This window comes from Oncorhynchus tshawytscha, linkage group LG10 (genome assembly GCF_018296145.1).
Source record: "Oncorhynchus tshawytscha isolate Ot180627B linkage group LG10, Otsh_v2.0, whole genome shotgun sequence".
NCBI lineage: Eukaryota > Metazoa > Chordata > Actinopteri > Salmoniformes > Salmonidae > Oncorhynchus > Oncorhynchus tshawytscha.
Genome location: NC_056438.1, coordinates 3,524,310 through 3,544,627, shown reverse-complemented (window position 1 = coordinate 3,544,627; position 20,318 = coordinate 3,524,310). Strand labels below are relative to the sequence as shown.

Sequence of the window (20,318 nt, the reverse complement as noted above, 5' to 3'; positions counted from 1 at the left end):
CATTCCTGTCATTTTCGGCGTGTTTGTCATTCAGGGCGGTTAAGGTGCGGTTGGTTGGAAACGGTATGGAGGAAAGGGAGTGGAATTATTATTATTATTTAAAAAAAAATCAAATCACCTTTTTTTTTATTTTATTTTTAAACGCAATAAATACTCCAGTTTTGTCATTCACTAATCTATAAATGTTTTATTTCGACTGAGGTGATGATAATTCGTTGTCATGACGTTTCCTTTTGAAATCCATTCATAATGAACTGTTGATATTTTAACCGTTTAAACTCCCTCCCTATAATGGGTATTGGTAGCGGGTGTCAGCAAACAGTTGATTAGACTACAGCTGTGTGTTATATTTTCCAGTTTTCTGTCACCCTCTACCTGGTCACAGAGACAGGAGCAGCCCACCTTATACACTGTAAATACAACGTCAGAGCCGGGTAGTTTCGAGGCTACTGGAAACGTACACAACTCTACGGGGTTGGATTGTGGTTGGTTAGGGTGTGGAGCTTTATGATAGAAGGGATGGGTATGCTAGTTTGTGACTTTCTGTCTCTTTCTTTCTGTGGCTTAACTTTTCTGCCTCTCTTCACTCTGTCTCCATTCTTCCATCTCCACCCCCCGACTCTCTCTCTATCAGATGAAGAGGAAGTTGGACCATGGACCAGACGTCAGGCCGTTCTCTTCAGGCAAGAAACACTGCAAAGGTTCCAGCTACCTCAGGTAACTCTCCCTGGTAACACTCTCCCTGGTAACACTCTCCCTGGTAACACTCTCCCTGGTAACCCTGCCTCTGGTAACACTCTCCCTGCCGAGCAGTTACCTTACCAGGCGGTGAGGCAACCGGTCAGGATGCTCTCGATGGTGCAGCTGTAGAATTTTTTTGACAATTTGGGGACCCATGGCAAATCTTTTCAGTCTCTTGGGGGGTTGTTGTGCCTTCTTCACGACTGCCTTGATGTGTTTGGACCATGATAGTTTGTTGGTGATGTGGACACCAAAGATCTTGAAAAACTCTGGACCCGCTCCACGCCAGCTCCGTCGATGTTAATGGGGGCCTGTTCCGCCTTTTCCTGTAGTCCACGATCAGCTCCTTTGTCTTGCTCACATTGAGGGAGGGGTTGTTGTCCTGGCACCACACTGCCTATAGGGAGGAAGTCAGAGAACTGGCAGTCTCATTATTGTCGGTGTTCAGGCCTACCACTGTTGTGTCATCAGCAAACTTAATGATGGTATTGGAGTGGGTGAACAGGGAGTACAGAAGGGGACTAAGCACACACCCTGAGGGGCCCCAGTGTTGTGGATCAGCGTGGCAGATGTGTTGTTGCCTACCCTTACCACCTGGGGGCGGCCCATCAGGAAGTCTAGGATTCAGTTGCAGAGGAAGGTGTTTAGCTTAGTGGTGAGCTTTGTGGGGACTGTGTTGTTGAACCCTGAGCTGTAGTCAATGAACAACATTCTCACATAGGTGTTCCTTTTGTCCAGGTGGGAAATGGCAGTGTGGAGTGCAATAGAGATCGCATCATCTGCGGGTCTGTTGAGGCGGTATGCAAATTGGAGTGGGTCCAGGGTGTCTGGGATAATGGTGTTGATGTGATCCATGACCAGCCTTATGTGCTGGGAACTGTTTCGGATTTAAGTATATAGTTTTTGTGTGACTCAAGCCTTTAGTGAGAGGTCCAATGCTTTAATATTTAATAACTTCTCCCCTCTGAATGCATGTTCATTATATAAATAGGCCCATTTTTTAAATTTGTCTAGCTTGCCATTCCTGGTGAAATTGAATATTTGTGCTCATATAATTGACCATTTAATTGGTCAACTACATGGTAATGTAAAAGGTGTCTATTTGTTGTGATCAATATATAATATAGCACAATGATCGTAATCCAGAGGTTAAAAACAGTATCTAGATCCTCTGAGGCTGTGGAGGGATTCTAATTCTAAAAGTATCTAGATCCTCTGAGGTCATGGAGGGATTCTAATTCTAAAAGTATCTAGATCCTCTGAGGCTGTGGAGGGATTCAGATTCTAAAAGTAGCTAGATCCTCTATGAGGTCATGGAGGGATTCTAATTCTAAAAGTATCTAGATCCTCTGAGGCTGTGGAGGGATTCTAATTCTAAAAGTATCTAGATCCTCTGAGGTCATGGAGGGATTCTAATTCTAAAAGTATCTAGATCCTCTGAGGCTGTGGAGGGATTCAGATTGTGGTTTGAAAAGAATGGTGTGAGGTAGCCTAGTGGTTAGAGGCAGGTAGCCTAGTGGTTAGAGGCAGGTAGCCTAGTGGTTAGAGGCAGGTAGCCTAGTGGTTAGAGGCAGGTAGCCTAGTGGTTAGAGGCAGGTAGCCTGAGTGGTTAGAGGCAGGTAGCCTAGTGGTTAGAGGCAGGTAGCCTAGTGGTTAGAGGCAGGTAGCCTAGTGGTTAGAGGCAGGTAGCCTAGTGGTTAGAGGCAGGTAGCCTAGTGGTTAGAGGCAGGTAGCCTAGTGGTTAGAGGCAGGTAGCCTAGTGGTTAGAGGCAGGTAGCCTAGTGGTTAGAGGCAGGTAGCCTAGTGGTTAGAGGCAGGTAGCCTGGTGGTTAGAGGCAGGTAGCCTGGTGGTTAGCGGCAGGTAGCCTAGTGGTTAGCGGCAGGTAGCCTAGTGGTTAGCGGCAGGTAGCCTAGTGGTTAGCGGCAGGTAGCCTGGTGGTTAGCGGCAGGTAGCCTGGTGGTTAGCGGCAGGTAGCCTAGTGGTTAGCGGCAGGTAGCCTAGTGGTTAGCGGCAGGTAGCCTAGTGGTTAGCGGCAGGTAGCCTAGTGGTTAGCGGCAGGTAGCCTAGTGGTTAGCGGCAGGTAGCCTAGTGGTTAGAGGCAGGTAGCCTAGTGGTTAGAGGCAGCTAGCCTAGTGGTTAGAGGCAAGTGGTTAGAGGAAGGTAGCCGAACCAGGGACCCTAGTGTAACAGTATAACTTTAGACCGTCCCCTCGCCCATACCCGAACCAGGGACCCTCTGCACACATCAACAACAATCACCCACCGAAGCATCGTTATTTGTGTTTAGTGAGTCCTCCAGATCAGAGGCAGTAGGGATGACCAGGGATGTTCTCTGTTTAGTGAGTCCTCCAGATCAGAGGCAGTAGGGATGACCAGGGATGTTCTCTGTTTAGTGAGTCCTCCAGATCAGAGGCATTAGGGAAGACCAGGGATGTTCTCTGTTTAGTGAGTCCTCCAGATCAGAGGCAGTAGGGATGACCAGGGATGTTCTCTGTTTAGTGAGTCCTCCAGATCAGAGGCATTAGGGAAGACCAGGGATGTTCTCTGTTTAGTGAGTCCTCCAGATCAGAGGCAGTAGGGATGACCAGGGATGTTCTCTGTTTAGTGAGTCCTCCAGATCAGAGGCAGTAGGGATGACCAGGGATGTTCTCTGTTTAGTGAGTGTGAATTAGATCATTTGTCTGTGAAAATGTAATGAATACTTTTGGGTGTCAGGGAAAATGTAGTAAAGTAAAAGTAGAGATATATATAAAAATACAGATACCCCAAAAAACAACTTAAGTACTTTAAAGTATTTTTTTAAATGTACTTAACACCCCTGGTTATACATAACTTTAACCCATTTATAAAAGAGATTCTCCAAAATGTAAATATTTCAGGAATTGATATGTAAATTCTAGTCGTACTTTATCAAAAGCCTTTTCAAAATCGGCTCTGAATACCAGGCCTGGTTTCCCAGAGTTCATAGTGTTCTATTGTTTCCAGTACTTATATTATCCCCAATGTGTCGTCCATGTAAAACACCTGTCTGAATACGATGAATAATATCTGACAAAACCTTTTGAATTATAATTCTCAACCGGTCTTTCTCATGTTCTCTCTCTCAATTTCAATTCAATTCAAGGGCTTTATTGGCATGGGAAACATGTGTTAACATTGCCAAAGCAAGTGAGGTAGATAATATATAAAGTGAAAAATAAAGTGAAAAACAATAAAAATTAACAGTAAACATCACACATACAGAAGTTTCAAAACAATAAAGACATTACAAATGTCATTATTATGTATATATATATATACTCTCTCTCTCTTCAGTCCCTGCAGTCTCGTTCCATTCCAGACCACTCCCACTACCTTTGGAGACCTGCGAGCAGCCAATGGGCATTCAGCTCAGCGGAGACGTGTCACCTCAGGCCCGCCCCCTCCGGCCTACAGGACTGGCTTCACACCTTCCAGGTGAGAGACACACCCCCTCTGCTGCTGCGTCTCCATAATGACCACTAATTAGCAGCCATGAAGCCCTGGGAAACCTGGAGTGCTTTATCAACAGAGGGAGAGAGAGAAGGGCATTCTGGGATGGAGTGGTGCGATTTAGAGGGGAACAAACCTCAGATAATTAAATAATTAAACACCTCTCCTCCCTCCAGCACCACCTACATTCATTTACCCTCCTACCAGAAAGCAGGATCTAATATCTGGTGAACAGCCCTAGGGTTCTGAACCCTCCCTCCCTCTGGTTCTGGGGTATTCATGAATGGACCCTCCCTCCCTCTGGTTCTGGGGTATCTGAATGGACCCTCCCTCCTCTGTGGTTCTGGGGTAATGAATGGACCCTCCCTCCCTCTGTGGTTCTGGGGTATGAATGAATGGACCCTCCCTCCCTCTGTGGTTCTGGGGTATGAATGAATGGACCCTCCCTCCCTCTGTGGTTCTGGGGTATGAATGAATGGACCCTCCCTCCCTCTGTGGTTCTGGGGTATGAATGAATGGACCCTCCCTCCCTCTGTGGTTCTGGGGTATTAATGAATGGACCCTCCCTCCCTCTCTGGGGTATTAATGAATGGACCCTCCCTCCCTCTGGTTCTGGGGTATGAATGAATGGACCCTCCCTCCCTCTCTGGTTCTGGGGTATTAATGAATGGACCCTCCCTCCCTCTGGTTCTGGGGTATTAATGAATGGACCCTCCCTCCCACTCTGGTTCTGGGGTATTAATGAATGGACCCTCCCTCCCTCTGGTTCTGGGGTATTAATGAATGGACCCTCCCTCCCTCTCTGGTTCTGGGGGGTATGAATGAATGGACCCTCCCTCCCCTCCTGGGGTATGAATGAATGGACCCTCTGGTTCTGGGGTATGAATGAATGGACCCTCCCTCCCTCTGGTTCTGGGGTATGAATGAATGGACCCTCCCTCCCTCTGTGGTCTGGGGTATGGAATTCTCTGTGGTTCTGGGGTATGAATGAATGGACCCTATGAATGAATGGACCCTCCCTCCCCTCTGGTTCTGGGGTATGAATGAATGGACCCTCCCTCCCCTCTGGTTCTGGGGTATGAATGAATGGACCCTCCCTCCCTGTGGTTCTGGGGTATTAATGAATGGACCCTCCCTCCCTCTCTGGTTCTGGGGTATGAATGAATGGACCCTCCCCCCTCCCTGGGGTATGAATCTGGTTCTGGGGTATGAATGAATGGACCCTCCCTCCCCTCTGGTTCTGGGGTATGAATGAATGGACCCTCCCTCCTGGTTCTGGGGTATGAATGAATGGACCCTCTGGTTCTGGGGTATGAATGAATGGACCCTCCCTCCCTCTCTGGTTCTGGGGTATGAATGAATGGACCCTCCCTCCCCCTCTGGTTCTGGGGGGGTATGAATGAATGGACCCTCCCTCCCTCTCTGGTTCTGGGGTATGAATGAATGGACCCTCCCTCCCCCTCTGGTTCTGGGGTATGAATGAATGGACCCTCCCTCCCCTCTGGTTCTGGGGTATGAATGAATGGACCCTCCCTCCCTCTCTGGTTCTGGGGTATGAATGAATGGACCCTCCCCCCCCCTCTCTGGTTCTGGGGTATGAATGAATGGACCCTCCCTCCCTCTCTGGTTCTGGGGTATGAATGAATGGACCCTCCCTCCCTGGTTCTGTGGTTCTGGGGGGTATGAATGAATGGACCCTCCCTCCCTCTGGTTCTGGGGTATGAATGAATGGACCCTCCCTCCCTCTCTGGTTCTGGGGTGAATGGACCCTCCCTCCCTCTGAATGAATGGACCCTCCCTGGTTCTGGGGTATGAATGAATGGGTTCTGGGGTGTGACCCTCCCTCTCTGGTTCTGGGGTATTAATGAATGGACCCTCCCTCCCTCTGTGGTTCTGGGGTATTAATGAATGGACCCTCCCTCCCTCTGTGGTTCTGGGGTATTAATGAATGGACCCTCCCTCCCTCTGTGGTTCTGGGGTATTAATGAATGGACCCTCCCTCCCTCTGTGGTTCTGGGGTATTAATGAATGGACCCTCCCTCCCTCTCTGGTTCTGGGGTATTAATGAATGGACCCTCCCTCCCTCTGTGGTTCTGGGGTATTAATGAATGGACCCTCCCTCCCTCTGTGGTTCTGGGGTATTAATGAATGGACCCTCCCTCCCTCTCTGGTTCTGGGGTATTGGAATGAATGGACCCTCCCTCCCTCTCTGGTTCTGGGGTATTAATGAATGGACCCTCCCTCCCTCTCTGGTTCTGGGGTATGAATGAATGGACCCTCCCTCCCTCTCTGGTTCTGGGGTATTAATGAATGGACCCTCCCTCCCTCCCTCTCTGGTTCTGGGGTATTAATGAATGGACCCTCCCTCCCTCTCTGGTTCTGGGGTATTAATGAATGGACCCTCCCTCCCTCTCTGGTTCTGGGGTATTAATGAATGGACCCTCCCTCCCTCTCTGGTTCTGGGGTATTAATGAATGGACCCTCCCTCCCTCTCTGGTTCTGGGGTATTAATGAATGGACCCTCCCTCCCTCTGGGGGTGGTTCTGGGGTATTAATGAATGGACCCTCCCTCCCTCTCTGGTTCTGGGGTATTGAATGAATGGACCCTCCCTCCCTCTGTGGTTCTGGGGTATGAATGAATGGACCCTCCCTCCCTCTGTGGTTCTGGGGTATGAATGAATGGACCCTCCCTCCCTCTGTGGTTCTGGGGTATTAATGAATGGACCCTCCCTCCCTCTCTGGTTCTGGGGTATTAATGAATGGACCCTCCTCCCTCTCTGGTTCTGGGGTATGAATGAATGGACCCTCCCTCCCTCTCTGGTTCTGGGGTATGAATGAATGGACCCTCCCTCCCTCTCTGGTTCTGGGGTATGAATGAATGGACCCTCCCTCCCTCTCTGGTTCTGGGGTATGAATGAATGGACCCTCCCTCCCTCTCTGGTTCTGGGGTATTAATGAATGGACCCTCCCTCCCTCTCTGGTTCTGGGGTATGAATGAATGGTGAACACAGGAAGGAATGTTAATCTTTCTGATTCCCAGTGTTCCGTCTTCCACACGTAACCAAAATAAGTGTTAAACAAATCAATTGATTTATATTTGAGGTTCTTCAAAGTAGCCACCCTTTTTGCCTTGACAGTTTTGATCAAATATGTATTGATGCCCCTCCCCCTTCTTGTAGGCGTGGAGGGTCCTGAGCGCCTATTGGCTCTGGATGACTTGATTGACAGCTGTGAGTCCAATCAGGTGAAGCACATGATGCAGGTTATTGAGCCTCAGTTCCAACGAGACTTCATCTCCCTGCTGCCCAAAGAGGTGAGAGGACACACACGCTCACACACACACGCTGACACACACACACACACATCTGCCACTTGAGCCCAGTTCAAATCCATGATGTCAGGCATCACTGTTCTGGCATATAGATGTGATTGTGAGTTAAGTTGTGATCCGGTCAGTGATATGAATGTGTGTCTCTCCTGTAGTTGGCCCTGTGTGTGTGTGTGTCTCTCCTGTAGTTGGCCCTGTGTGTGTGTGTGTGTGTCTCTCCTGTAGTTGGCCCTGTGTGTGTGTGTGTGTGTGTGTGTGTGTGTGTGTCTCTCCTGTAGTTGGCCCTGTGTGTGTGTGTCTCTCCTGTAGTTGGCCCTGTGTGTGTGTGTGTCTCTCCTGTAGTTGGCCCTGTGTGTGTGTGTGTGTGTCTCCCTGTAGTTGGCCCTGTGTGTGTGTGTGTGTGTGTGTGTGTGTGTCTCTCCTCCTGTGTTGGTGTCTCCTGTGTTGGCCCTGTGTGTGTGTCTCTCCTGTAGTTGGCCCTGTGTGTGTGTGTGTGTTGGCCCTGTGTGTGTGTGTGTGTGTGTGTCTCCCTGTAGTTGGCCCTGTGTGTGTGTGTGTGTGTGTGTGTCTCTCCTGTAGTTGGCCCTGTGTGTGTGTGTGTGTGTGTCTCTCCTGTAGTTGGTGTGTGTGTGTGTGTGTGTGTGTCTCCTGTAGTTGGCCCTGTGTGTGTGTGTGTGTGTGTGTCTCTCCTGTAGTTGGCCCTGTGTGTGTGTGTGTGTCTCCCTGTAGTTGGCCCTGTGTGTGTGTGTGTGTGTCTCTCCTGTAGTTGGCCCTGTGTGTGTGTGTGTGTGTGTGTGTGTCTCCTGTAGTTGGCCCTGCCCTGTGTTGGCCCTGTGTGTGTGTGTGTGTCTCCTGTAGTTGGCCCTGTGTGTGTGTGTGTGTAGTTGGCCCTGTGTCTCCCTGTAGTTGGCCCTGTGTGTGGCCCTGTGTGTGTGTGTGTGTGTGTGTGTCTCTCCTGTAGTTGGCCCTGTGTGTGTGTGTGTGTAGTTGGCCCTGTGTTGTGCCCTGTGTGGCCCTGTGTGTGTGTGTCTCTCCTGTAGTTGGCCCTGTGTGTGTGTGTGTGTCTCTCCTGTAGTTGGCCCTGTGTGTCTCCCTGTAGTTGGCCCTGTGTGTGTGTGTCTCCCTGTAGTTGGCCCTGTGTGTCCTGTAGTGGCCCTGTGTGTGTGACTGTGTCTCTCCTGTAGTTGGCCCTGTGTGTCCTGTAGTTGGCCCTGTGTGATGTGACTGTGTGTCTCCTGTAGTTGGCCCTGTGTGTGTCCTGTAGTTGGCCCTGTGTGTGTGTGTGTGTGTGTCCTGTAGTTGGCCCTGATATGACTGTGTGTCTCCCTGTAGTTGGCCCTGTGTGTCTCCTGTAGTTGGCCCTGTGTGTCTCCTGTAGTTGGCCCTGTGTGTCCCTGTGTGTCTCCTGTAGTTGGCCCTGTGTGTGTCCTGTAGTTGGCCCTGTGTGTCCTGACGTTGATATGACTGTGTGTCTCCTGTAGTTGGCCCTGTGTGTCCTGACGTTGATATGACTGTGTGTCTCCTGTAGTTGGCCCTGTAGTGGCCCTGTGTGTCTCCTGTAGTTGGCCCTGTGTGTCCTGACGTTGATATGACTGTGTGTCTCCTGTAGTTGGCCCTGTGTGTCCTGATGTGTGATATGACTGTGTCTCCTGTAGTTGGCCCTGTGTGTCCTGACGTTGATATGACTGTGTGTCTCCTGTAGTTGGCCTCTGTGTGTCCTGACGTTGATATGACTGTGTGTCTCCTGTAGTTGGCCCTGTGTCCTGTCTGTGTGTCCTGTAGTTGGCCCTGTGTGTCTCCTGTAGTTGGCCCTGTGTGTCCTGACGTTGATATGACTGTGTGTCTCCTGTAGTTGGCCCTGTGTGTCTCCTGTAGTTGGCCCTGTGTGTCCTGACGTTGATATGACTGTGTGTCTCCTGTAGTTGGCCCTGTGTGTCCTGATGTTGATATGACTGTGTCTCCTGTAGTTGGCCCTGTGTGTCCTGACGTTGATGACGTGTGTCTATGAGTTGGCCCTGTGTGTCTCCTGTAGTTGGCCCTGTGTGTCCTGATGTTGATATGACTGTGTCTCCTGTAGTTGGCCCTGTATGTCCTGATGTTGATATGACTGTGTCTCCTGTAGTTGGCCCTGTGTGTCCTGACGTTGATATGACTGTGTCTCCTGTAGTTGGCCCTGTGTGTCCTGATGTTGATATGAGTTGGCCCTGTGTGTCCTGTCTCCCTGTAGTTGGCCCTGTGTGTCCTGATGTTGATATGACTGTGTCTCCTGTAGTTGGCCCTGTGTGTCCTGACGTTGATATGACTGTGTGTCTCCTGTAGTTGGCCCTGTGTGTCTCCTGTAGTTGGCCCTGTGTGTCCTGATGTTGATATGACTGTGTCTCCTGTAGTTGGCCCTGTGTGTCCTGATGTTGATATGACTGTGTCTCCTGTAGTTGGCCCTGTGTGTCTCCTGTAGTTGGCCCTGTTGGATATGACTGTGTCTCCTGTAGTTGGCCCTGTGTGTCCTGATGTTGATATGACTGTGTCTCCTGTAGTTGGCCCTGTGTGTCCTGACGTTGATATGACTGTGTCTCCTGTAGTTGGCCCTGTGTGTCCTGATGTTGATATGACTGTGTCTCCTGACTGTGTGTCTCCTCCTGTAGTTGGCCCTGTGTGTCTCCTGTAGTTGGCCCTGTGTGTCCTGGCGTTGATATGACTGTGTGTCTCCTGTAGTTGGCCCTGTGTGTCCTGACGTTGATATGACTGTGTGTCTCCTGTAGTTGGCCCTGTGTGTCCTGATGTTGATATGACGTCTCCTGTAGTTGGCCCTGTGTGTCCTGATGTTGATATGACTGTGTCTCCTGTAGTTGGCCCTGTATGTCCTGACGTTCCTGGAGCCCAGAGATCTGATGCATGCTGCTCAGACCTGTTCCTATTGGAGGATACTGGCCGAGGATAACCTTCTGTGGAGGGAGAAGTGTAGGGAGGAGGGTACGTACCACACACACACACACACACACACACACACACACACACACACACACACACACACAGAGGGTAACGCACACACACACACACACACACACAGAGGAGGGTAACGCACACACACACAGGAGGGTACCGCACACACAGAGGAGGGTACCACACACACACACCATGGATTTACATAGTAGAACTCATTATTGGATGTCTGTAGCCACACCCTCACGTAAAGGCATACACTGGCGTTTATATTAAACTACCTGAGCAAAAACCTTAACTCTCCTTTTAATATAGACACACACACCTGACCACTCCTCCACTCTGCAGTGCTGCAACAGCCTATCACTGCATCCGTCTGTGAGTAGCACTGGGCTCTCTGCCAGTCAGCTAGGATTCACCACTAACATAACAGCCATACCAATGGAATAGCAGCTAGCGTTAGCATTACAGCCTTACCAATGGAATAGCAGTTAGCATTACAGCCATACCTATGAAATGGCAGCTAGCGTTAGCATTACCAATGGAATAGCAGTTAGCATTACAGCCATACCTATGAAATGGCAGCTAGCGGTAGCATTACAGCCATACCTATGAAATGGCAGCTAGCGGTAGCATTACAGCCATGCCTATGAAAGGGCAGTTAGCATCAACATTACAGCCATACCTCAGCGTTAGCATTACAGCCATACCTACAGCGTTAGCATTACAGCCATACCTGAAATGGCAGCTAGCGTTAGCATTACAGCCATACCTATGAAATGGCAGCTAGCGTTAGCATTACAGCCATACCTATGAAATGGCAGCTAGCGTTAGCATTACAGCCATACCTATGAAATGGCAGCTAGCGTTAGCATTACAGCCATACCTATGAAATGGCAGCTAGCGTTAGCATTACAGCCATACCTATGAAATGGCAGCTAGCGTTAGCATTACAGCCATACCTATGAAATGGCAGCTAGCGTTAGCATTACAGCCATACCTATGAAATGGCAGCTAGCGTTAGCATTACAGCCATACCTATGAAATGGCAGCTAGCGTTAGCATTACAGCCATACCTATGAAATGGCAGCTAGCAACATTACAGCCATACCTATGAAATGGCAGCTAGCGTTAGCATTACAGCCATGACCTATTAGCAAATGGCAGCTAGAAATGGCGTTTAGCATTACAGCCATACCTATGAAATGGCAGCTAGCGTTAGCATTACAGCCATACCTATGAAATGGCAGCTAGCGTTAGCATTACAGCCATACCTATGAAATGGCAGCTAGCGTTAGCATTACAGCCATACCTATGAAATGGCAGCTAGCGTTAGCATTACAGCCATACCTATGAAATGGCAGCTAGCGTTAGCATTACAGCCATACCTATGAAATGGCAGCTAGCGTTAGCATTACAGCCATACCTATGAAATGGCAGCTAGCGTTAGCATTACAGCCATACCTATGAAATGGCAGCTAGCGTTAGCATTACAGCCATACCTATGAAATGGCAGCTAGCGTTAGCATTACAGCCATACCTATGAAATGGCAGCTAGCGTTAGCATTACAGCCATACCTATGAAATGGCAGCTACTGTATATACTGTAAAAAGGTATGTGGACACCCCTTCAAATTAGTGAATTTGTCTATTTCAGCCACACCCGTTGCTGACAGGTGTATAAAATCAAGCACACCGCCATGCAATCTCCATAAACAAACATTGGCAGTAGAATGGCCTTAATGAAGAGTTCAGTGACTTTCAACATGGCACCGTCATAGGGTGAAACCTTTCCAACAAATCAGTCAAATTTCAACCCTGCTAGAGCTGCCCCGGTCAACTGTAAGAGCTGTTATTGATAGGTGGAGACATCTAGGAGCAACAACGGCTCAGCCGCAAAGTGGTAGGCCACAGAAGCTCACAGAACAGGACCGCTGAAGTGCGTAAAAATGATCTGTCCTCGGTTGCAAACCTCACTACCGAGTTCCAAACTGCCTCTGGGAGCAACATCAGCACAAGAACTGTTTGTCTGGAGCTTCGTGAAATGGGTTTCCGTGGCCGAGCAGCCGCACACAAGCCTAAGATCACCATGAGCAATTCCAATTGTCAGCTGGAGTGGTGTAAAGCTGGCCGCCATTGGACTCTGGAGCAGTGGAATCGTGTTCTCTGTCGTGATGGACGGACGTATCTGGGTTTGGCGAAGGAAGAGGAATAATGGTCTGGGGCTGTTTTTCATGGTTCTGACCCCTTAGTGAAGGGAATCTTAACTCTACAGCATAGAATTCTATTCAAGATGATTCTGTGCTTCCAGGTTTGTGGCAACAGTTTGGGAAAGGTCCTTTCCTGTTTCGGTATGACAATGCCCCCGTGCACAAAGCGAGGTCCATAAAGAAATGGTTTGTTGAGATGGGTGGGGAAGAACTTGACTGGTCTGCATAGAGCCCTGACTTCAACCCATCGAACACCTTTGGGATGAATTGGAACGCCGACTGTGAGCCAGGCCTTAATCGCCCAAAATCAGTGCCGACTAATGCTCTTGTGGCTGAATGGGAGCACGTCCCCACAGCAATGTTCCATCATCTAGTGGAAAGCCTTCCCAGAAGAGTGGAGGCTGTTATAGCAGCAAAGGGGTACCAACTCCATATTAATGCCCATGATTTTGGAATTACCTCCATACCAATGAGCTATAGGGGCTAGCGGTAGCATATTATTACCTCCATACCAATGAGCTATAGGGGCTAGCGGTAGCATATTATTACCTCCATACCAATGAGCTATAGGGGCTAGCGGTAGCATTATGTTACCTCCATACCAATGAGCTTTAGGGGCTAGCGTTAGCATATTATTACCTCCATACCAATAGGGGCTAGCGTTAGCATTATATTACCTCCGTACCAATAGGGGCTAGCGATAGCATTACCTCCATACCAATGAGCTATAGGGGCTAGCGTTAGAATTATATTACCTCCTTACCAATGAGCTATAGGGGCTAGCGGTAGCATATTATTACCTCCATACCAATGAGCTATAGGGGCTAGCGGTAGCATATTATTACCTCCATACCAATAGGGGCTAGCGTTAGCATTATATTACCTCCGTACCAATAGGGGCTAGCGATAGCATTACCTCCATACCAATGAGCTATAGGGGCTAGCGTTAGAATTATATTACCTCCATACCAATGAGCTATAGGGGCTAGCGGTAGCATATTACCTCCATACCAATGAGCTATAGGGGCTAGCGGTAGCATTATGTTATCCATACCAATGAGCTTTAGGGGCTAGCGTAGCAATGAGCTCCATACCAATAGGGGCTAGCGTTAGCATTATATTACCTCCGATACCAATGAGCTTTAGGGCTAGCGTTAGCATTATTACCTCCATACCAAGGGGCTCCATATAGGGGCTAGCGTTAGCATTATATTACCTCCATACCAATAGGCTATAGGGGCTAGCGTTAGCATTATATTACCTCCATACCAATGAGCCTCCATACCAAGATTATATTACCTCCATACCAATAGGGCTAGCGTTAGCATTATATTACCTCCATACCAATAGAGCTATTATATTACCTCCATACCAATAGGGGCTAGCGTTAGCATTATATTACCTCCATACCAAGAAGGGCTAGGGGCTGAGCTATAGATAGCATTATATTACCTCCATACCTCTAGCATATATTACCCATTTGAGCTATAGGGGCTAGCGATAGCGAAGATGCTTGATGTTAGCCTATCAGTTTGTCATTTATTTTTGCCCCCTCTGTATCGCTCTCTTTGTGACAATGCTATTGCTAACGCCTCATATTTATGTCTTAATGTGTGTGTAAGTATATAGGTTCTATAGCAGCTAGCCTAGCGTTTAAGAGGCTAGGTAAAACCCGAAAGGGCGCCGGTTCAAATCCCCGAGCCGACTAGCTAGAAACATCTGTAGGTTGCTCTGGTTAAGAGCGTCAGATAAATGAAGTATATTGTGATAAGTTACTTAACCCTGTGTTCCCAGGTATAGAAGAGTCCCTGGTTGTTCAGAGGAGGAAGACTCTAAAACCTGGGTTCCTCCACTCCCCCTGGAAGAGTGCCTACGTACAACAACACCGGATAGAGAGCAACTGGAGGACTGGAGATATCACCTCACCTAAGGTATTATATAGAGAGGACTGGGGATATCACCTCACCTAAGGTATTATATAGAGAGGACTGGGGATATCACCTCACCTAAGGTATTATATAGAGAGGACTGGGGATATCACCTCACCTAAGGTATTATATAGAGAGGACTGGGGATATCACCTCACCTAAGGTATTATATAGAGAGGACTGGGGATATCACCTCACCTAAGGTATTATATAGAGAGGACTGGGGATATCACCTCACCTAAGGTATTATATAGAGAGGACTGAGGATATCACCTCACCTAAGGTATTATATAGAGAGGACTGGGGATATCACCTCACCTAAGGTATTATATAGAGAGGACTGGGGATATCACCTCACCTAAGGTATTATATAGAGAGGACTGAGGATATCACCTCACCTAAGGTATTATATAGAGAGGACTGGGGATATCACCTCACCTAAGGTATTATATAGAGAGGACTGGGGATATCACCTCACCTAAGGTATTATATAGAGAGGATTGGGGATATCACCTCACCTAAGGTATTATATAGAGAGGACTGAGGATATCACCTCACTATGGGTGTGTCTCTGTGTGTGTTGAGGGGTCAGGTAAAGGTGTGTGTGAGTGAAGGGGTCAGGTAGTGTGTGTGTTGAGGGGTCAGGTAAAGGTATACAGGTGTGTGTGTGTTGAGGGGTCAGGTAAAGGTATACAGGTGTGTGTGTGTGTTGAGGGGTCAGGTAAAGGTATACAGGTGTGTGTGTGTTGAGGGGTCAGGTAAAGGTATACAGGTGTGTGTGTGTGTGTTGAGGGGTCAGGTAAAGGTATACAGGTGTGTGTGTGTGTGTTGAGGGGTCAGGTAAAGGTATACAGGTGTGTGTGTGTGTGTTGAGGGGTCAGGTAAAGGTATACAGGTGTGTGTGTATGTTGAGGGGTCAGGTAAAGGTATACAGGTGTGTGTGTGTGTGTGTGTGTGTGTGTTGAGGGGTCAGGTAAAGGTATACAGGTGTGTGTGTGTGTGTGTGTGTGTGTTGAGGGGTCAGGTAAAGGTATACAGGTGTGTGTGTGTTGAGGGGTCAGGTAAAGGTATACAGGTGTGTGTGTTGAGGGGTCAGGTAAAGGCATACAGGTGTGTATTCACTAGGCCGATTCTGCCGCTAACCGTTTTTAAAACGGAGTGACACGAAATTTCTCCGATATAGAAACTGTTCCTCGGGTTTGGTTCCTAAACTGTTTCCGTAAGTGGATACAGTTCTAACTTGGATTAAAAGCTTGTATTTGTTTAATCTCTCTTTACCAATCCTATAACTCACTCACAATGCCCCACCCTCCCCCCTCACAGGTCCTGAAGGGTCACGATGATCATGTGATCACATGTCTGCAGTTCTGTGGTGACCTCATCGTCAGTGGATCTGATGACAACAGTCTGAAAGTCTGGTCTGCCCTGACCAGCAAGGTAAGACTGATATCCACACTGCTACCCTGTTGGTAAGGCTGATATCCACACTGTTACCCTGTTGGTAAGGCTGATATCCACACTGCTACCCTGTTGGTAAGGCTGATATCCACACTGCTACCCTGTTGGTAAGGCTGATATCCACACTGCTACCCTGTTGGTAAGGCTGATATCCACACTGCTACCCTGTTGGTAAGGCTGATATCCACACTGCTACCCTGTTGGTAAGGCTGATATCCACACTGTTACCCTGTTGGTAAGGCTGATATCCACACTGCTACCCTGTTGGTAAGGCTGATATCCACACTGTTACCCTGTTGGTAAGGCTGATATCCACACTGCTACCCTGTTGGTAAGACTGATATCCACACTGCTACCCTGTTGGTAAGGCTGATATCCACACTGCTACCCTGTTGGTAAGGCTGATATCCACACTGCTACCCTGTTGGTAAGACTGATATCCACACTGCTACCCTGATGACAACACTCTGAAAGTCTGGTCTGCCCTGACCAGCAAGGTAAGGCTGATATCCACACTGCTCTGTTTCAGAGAAAGGGAAGGATATGAAATATGTATTGACCAAGGAGAGAGGGACATAAACTGATAAACCTTTACCTCAGGGCCCCCTCCTTTACATCAGGGCCCCCTCCCTTTACCTCCGGCCCCCTCCTTTACCTCAGGGCCCCCCTCCTCCCTTGGCTGGGAAATGCAATTTGTGTTTCATATGCATTATTCTTGAATAACTTTTTTGTTTTTGAGGTGGTAATCTCCTTTTCAACAGGTTTAAACACGTTTTACTCAGGAGGATTGGTTCATTAGGGTCAACAGGTTTAAACACGTTTTACTCAGGAGGATTGGTTCATTAGGGTCAACAGGATTAAACACGTTTTACTCAGGAGGATTGGTTCATTAGGGTCAACAGGTTTAAACACGTTTTACTCAGGAGGATTGGTTCATTAGGGTCAACAGGTTTAAACACGTTTTACTCAGGAGGATTGGTTCATTAGGGTCAACAGGATTAAACAAACATTGAATAAGGAGCTCAAAAATTGTCTTCTTGAACTTTAAAATCCTTCTGGGGAAAAAAACTCTCACATTGAGGACGCATTAGGAAATCCATGAATGAGCCAAAAGTCAACACGTGTGTGTGTCTCTCTCTCTTCCCACTCTGCTTGAAAAGTACTGGCCTGTAAAGAGGGGGTGGGCCCCTGGCCTGTAAAGAGGGGGTGGGCCCCTGGCCTGTAAAGAGGGGTGGGCCCCTGGCCTGTAAAGAGGGGTGGGCCCCTGGCCTGTAAAGAGGGTGGGCCCCTGGCCTGTAAAGAGGGGTGGGCCCCTGGCCTGTAAAGAGGGGGTGGGCCCCTGGCCTGTAAAGAGGGGGTGGGCCCCTGGCCTGTAAAGAGCACCAGGCTTGTTATTTGACTAACATGCACCTTTTTACTCTGATGGACAACAGAGGAAATCCTAGGACCTTGTTCTCCGCCGTCGCCACCCTACAGACTCAGGCCCTCCAATAGCAGCAGCTCTAGAGCGAGGCGTGTCACTCAGGCCCTCCAATAGCAGCAGCTCTAGAGCGGTGTGTCACTCGGGCCCTCCAATAGCAGCAGCTCTAGAGCGGTGTGTCACTCGGGCCCTCCAATAGCGGCAGCTCTAGAGCGGTGTGTCACTCGGGCCCTCCAATAGCGGCAGCTCTAGAGCGGTGTGTCACTCGGGCCCTCCAATAGCGGCAGCTCTAGAGCGAGGCGTGTCACTCGGGCCCTCCAATAGCGGCAGCTCTAGAGCGAGGCGTGTCACTCGGGCCCTCCAATAGCGGCAGCTCTAGAGCGAGGCGTGTCACTCGGGCCCTCCAATAGCGGCAGCTCTAGAGCGAGGCGTGTCACTCGGGCCCTCCAATAGCGGCAGCTCTAGAGCGAGGTGTGTCACTCGGGCCCTCCAATAGCGGCAGCTCTAGAGCGGTGCGTCACTATGAATCAAGTGTCTTTCCATCGACTTAATGTTTTATTGTCGGCTTTTCGTTATAATTTTTGGGGCCAAAAGACGCTAATTACCGGTTAACGGAAACCCTGACAGGAATACTGAACCCTGGTGTGTGTGTGTTGCTCTCGTTTCTGTCAGTTGAGTTAGTGACAGACTAACCCCGCCCGCCCTGTTGCTGTGTGTGTGTGTGTGTGTGTCCGAGGTGTTGAGGGCTTTATCAGTATAGTTCAATGAGGTAAATCTTTGAGAAATGTAGAACTCTCTGATTCCCAAATGGCACCCTATTCCCTACATACTTAGTTCGCTACTTAGTTCGCTACTTAGTTCGCTACTTAGTTCGCTACTTAGTTAGCTACTTAGTTCACTACTTAGTTCACTTGCTCCATAATCGTTCACAGGGAATAGGCTGCCGTTTTTGGGACACAACCAGAGTTGTCCTCAGTAAGCTGCCCTCGTTCCTACACGAGCCGGTCTCGTTCCCTTGTTCTCTCTCTCCCGTCGCTCCAGGGTGGAATCTCAGGTGTGAACGCACCGCTCCCTCCCCGAAACCGTCTCAATATTTACACTGTCGGCTAGGAAACCAAGGAGAACATGTTTACATTGCCTAAGCAAGTGAGAAGAAGCAAACGACAAACAGGAAACTGTTAGAAATGAGCAGCGGTTTATAACATAGTGACAATGGGGAAGATTACTAAACAGATACATATTGGTTCTGTTTACAATGCTGTTTGTATTCATCTAGTTGCCCTTATCTCTCTCATCTCTCTCTTTTCTCTCCTCTCTCGTCTCTCTCGTCTGTCTCTCCTCCCTCTCTCTCTCTTTTCTCTCTCTTTTCTCTCTTTCTCTCTCCTTTCTCTCTCTCTTTTCTCTCTCTCTCTGTCTCCTCTCCTCTCTGTCTCCTCTCCTCTCTGTCTCCTCTCCTCTCTGTCTCCTCTCCTCTCTGTCTCCTCTCCTCTCTGTCTCCTCTCCTCTCTGTCTCCTCTCCTCTCTGTCTCCTCTCCTCTCTGTCTCCTCTCCTCTCTGTCTCCTCTCCTCTCTGTCTCCTCTCCTCTCTGTCTCCTCTCCTCTCTGTCTCCTCTCCTCTCTGTCTCCTCTCCACTCTGTCTCCTCTCCACTCTGTCTCCTCTCCTCTCTGTCTCCTCTCCTCTCTGTCTCCTCTCCTCTCTGTCTCCTCTCCTCTCTGTCTCCTCTCCTCTCTGTCTCCTCTCCTCTCTGTCTCCTCTCCTCTCTGTCTCCTCTCCTCTCTGTCTCCTCTCCTCTTTGTCTCCTCTCCTCTTTGTCTCCTCTCCACTCTGTCTCCTCTCCACTCTGTCTCCTCTCCTCTCTGTCTCCTCTCCTCTCTGTCTCCTCTCCTCTCTGTCTCCTCTCCTCTCTGTCTCCTCTCCTCTCTGTCTCCTCTCCTCTCTGTCTCCTCTCCTCTCTGTCTCCTCTCCTCTCTGTCTCCTCTCCTCTCTGTCTCCTCTCCTCTCTGTCTCCTCTCCTCTCTGTCTCCTCTCCTCTCTGTCTCCTCTCCTCTCTGTCTCCTCTCCTCTCTGTCTCCTCCCTCTCTCCGTCTCCTCTCTCCCCTCTCTGTCTCCTCTCCTCTCTCCCCTCTCTGTCTCCTCTCCTCTCTCCCCTCTCTGTCTCCTCTCCTCTCTCCCCTCTCTGTCTCCTCTCCTCTCTCCCCTCTCTGTCTCCTCTCCTCTCTCCCCTCTCTGTCTCCTCTCCTCTCTCCCTCTCTGTCTCCTCTCCTCTCTCCCCTCTCTGTCTCCTCTCCTCTCTCCCCTCTCTGTCTCCTCTCCTCTCTCCCCTCTCTGTCTCCTCTCCTCTCTCCCCTCTCTGTCTCCTCTCCTCTCTCCCCTCTCTGTCTCCTCTCCTCTCTCCCCTCTCTGTCTCCTCTCCTCTCTCCCCTCTCTGTCTCCTCTCCTCTCTCCCCTCTCTGTCTCCTCTCCTCTCTCCCCTCTCTGTCTCCTCTCCTCTCTCCCCTCTCTGTCTCCTCTCCTCTCTGTCTCCTCTCCTCTCTCCCCTCTGTCTCCTCTCCTCTCTCCCCTCTGTCTCCTCTCCTCTCTCCCCTCTCTGTCTCCTCTGCTCTCTCCCCTCTCTGTCTCCTCTGCTCTCTCCCCTCTCTGTCTCCTCTGCTCTCTCCCCTCTCTGTCTCCTCTGCTCTCTCCCCTCTCTGTCTCCTCTCCTCTCTCCTCTCTGTCTCCTCTCCTCTCTCCTCTCTGTCTCCTCTCCTCTCTCCTCTCTGTCTCCTCTCCTCTCTCCTCTGTCTCCTCTCCTCTCTCCCCTCTCTGTCTCCTCTCCTCTC

At 49.3% G+C, this 20,318-nt stretch overlaps 1 long non-coding RNA gene and 1 pseudogene across 1 annotated transcript; both read left to right on the top strand.

The window, feature by feature from the left end:
- Nucleotides 1-20,318, top strand: part of LOC112237311 — a 30,483-nt pseudogene that overhangs the window by 1,030 nt on the left and 9,135 nt on the right.
- Nucleotides 16,714-17,136, top strand: LOC121847377. The gene is made up of 2 exons (XR_006084248.1): nt 16,714-17,026; nt 17,074-17,136. It is a non-coding gene; the product is annotated as an uncharacterized LOC121847377 (long non-coding RNA).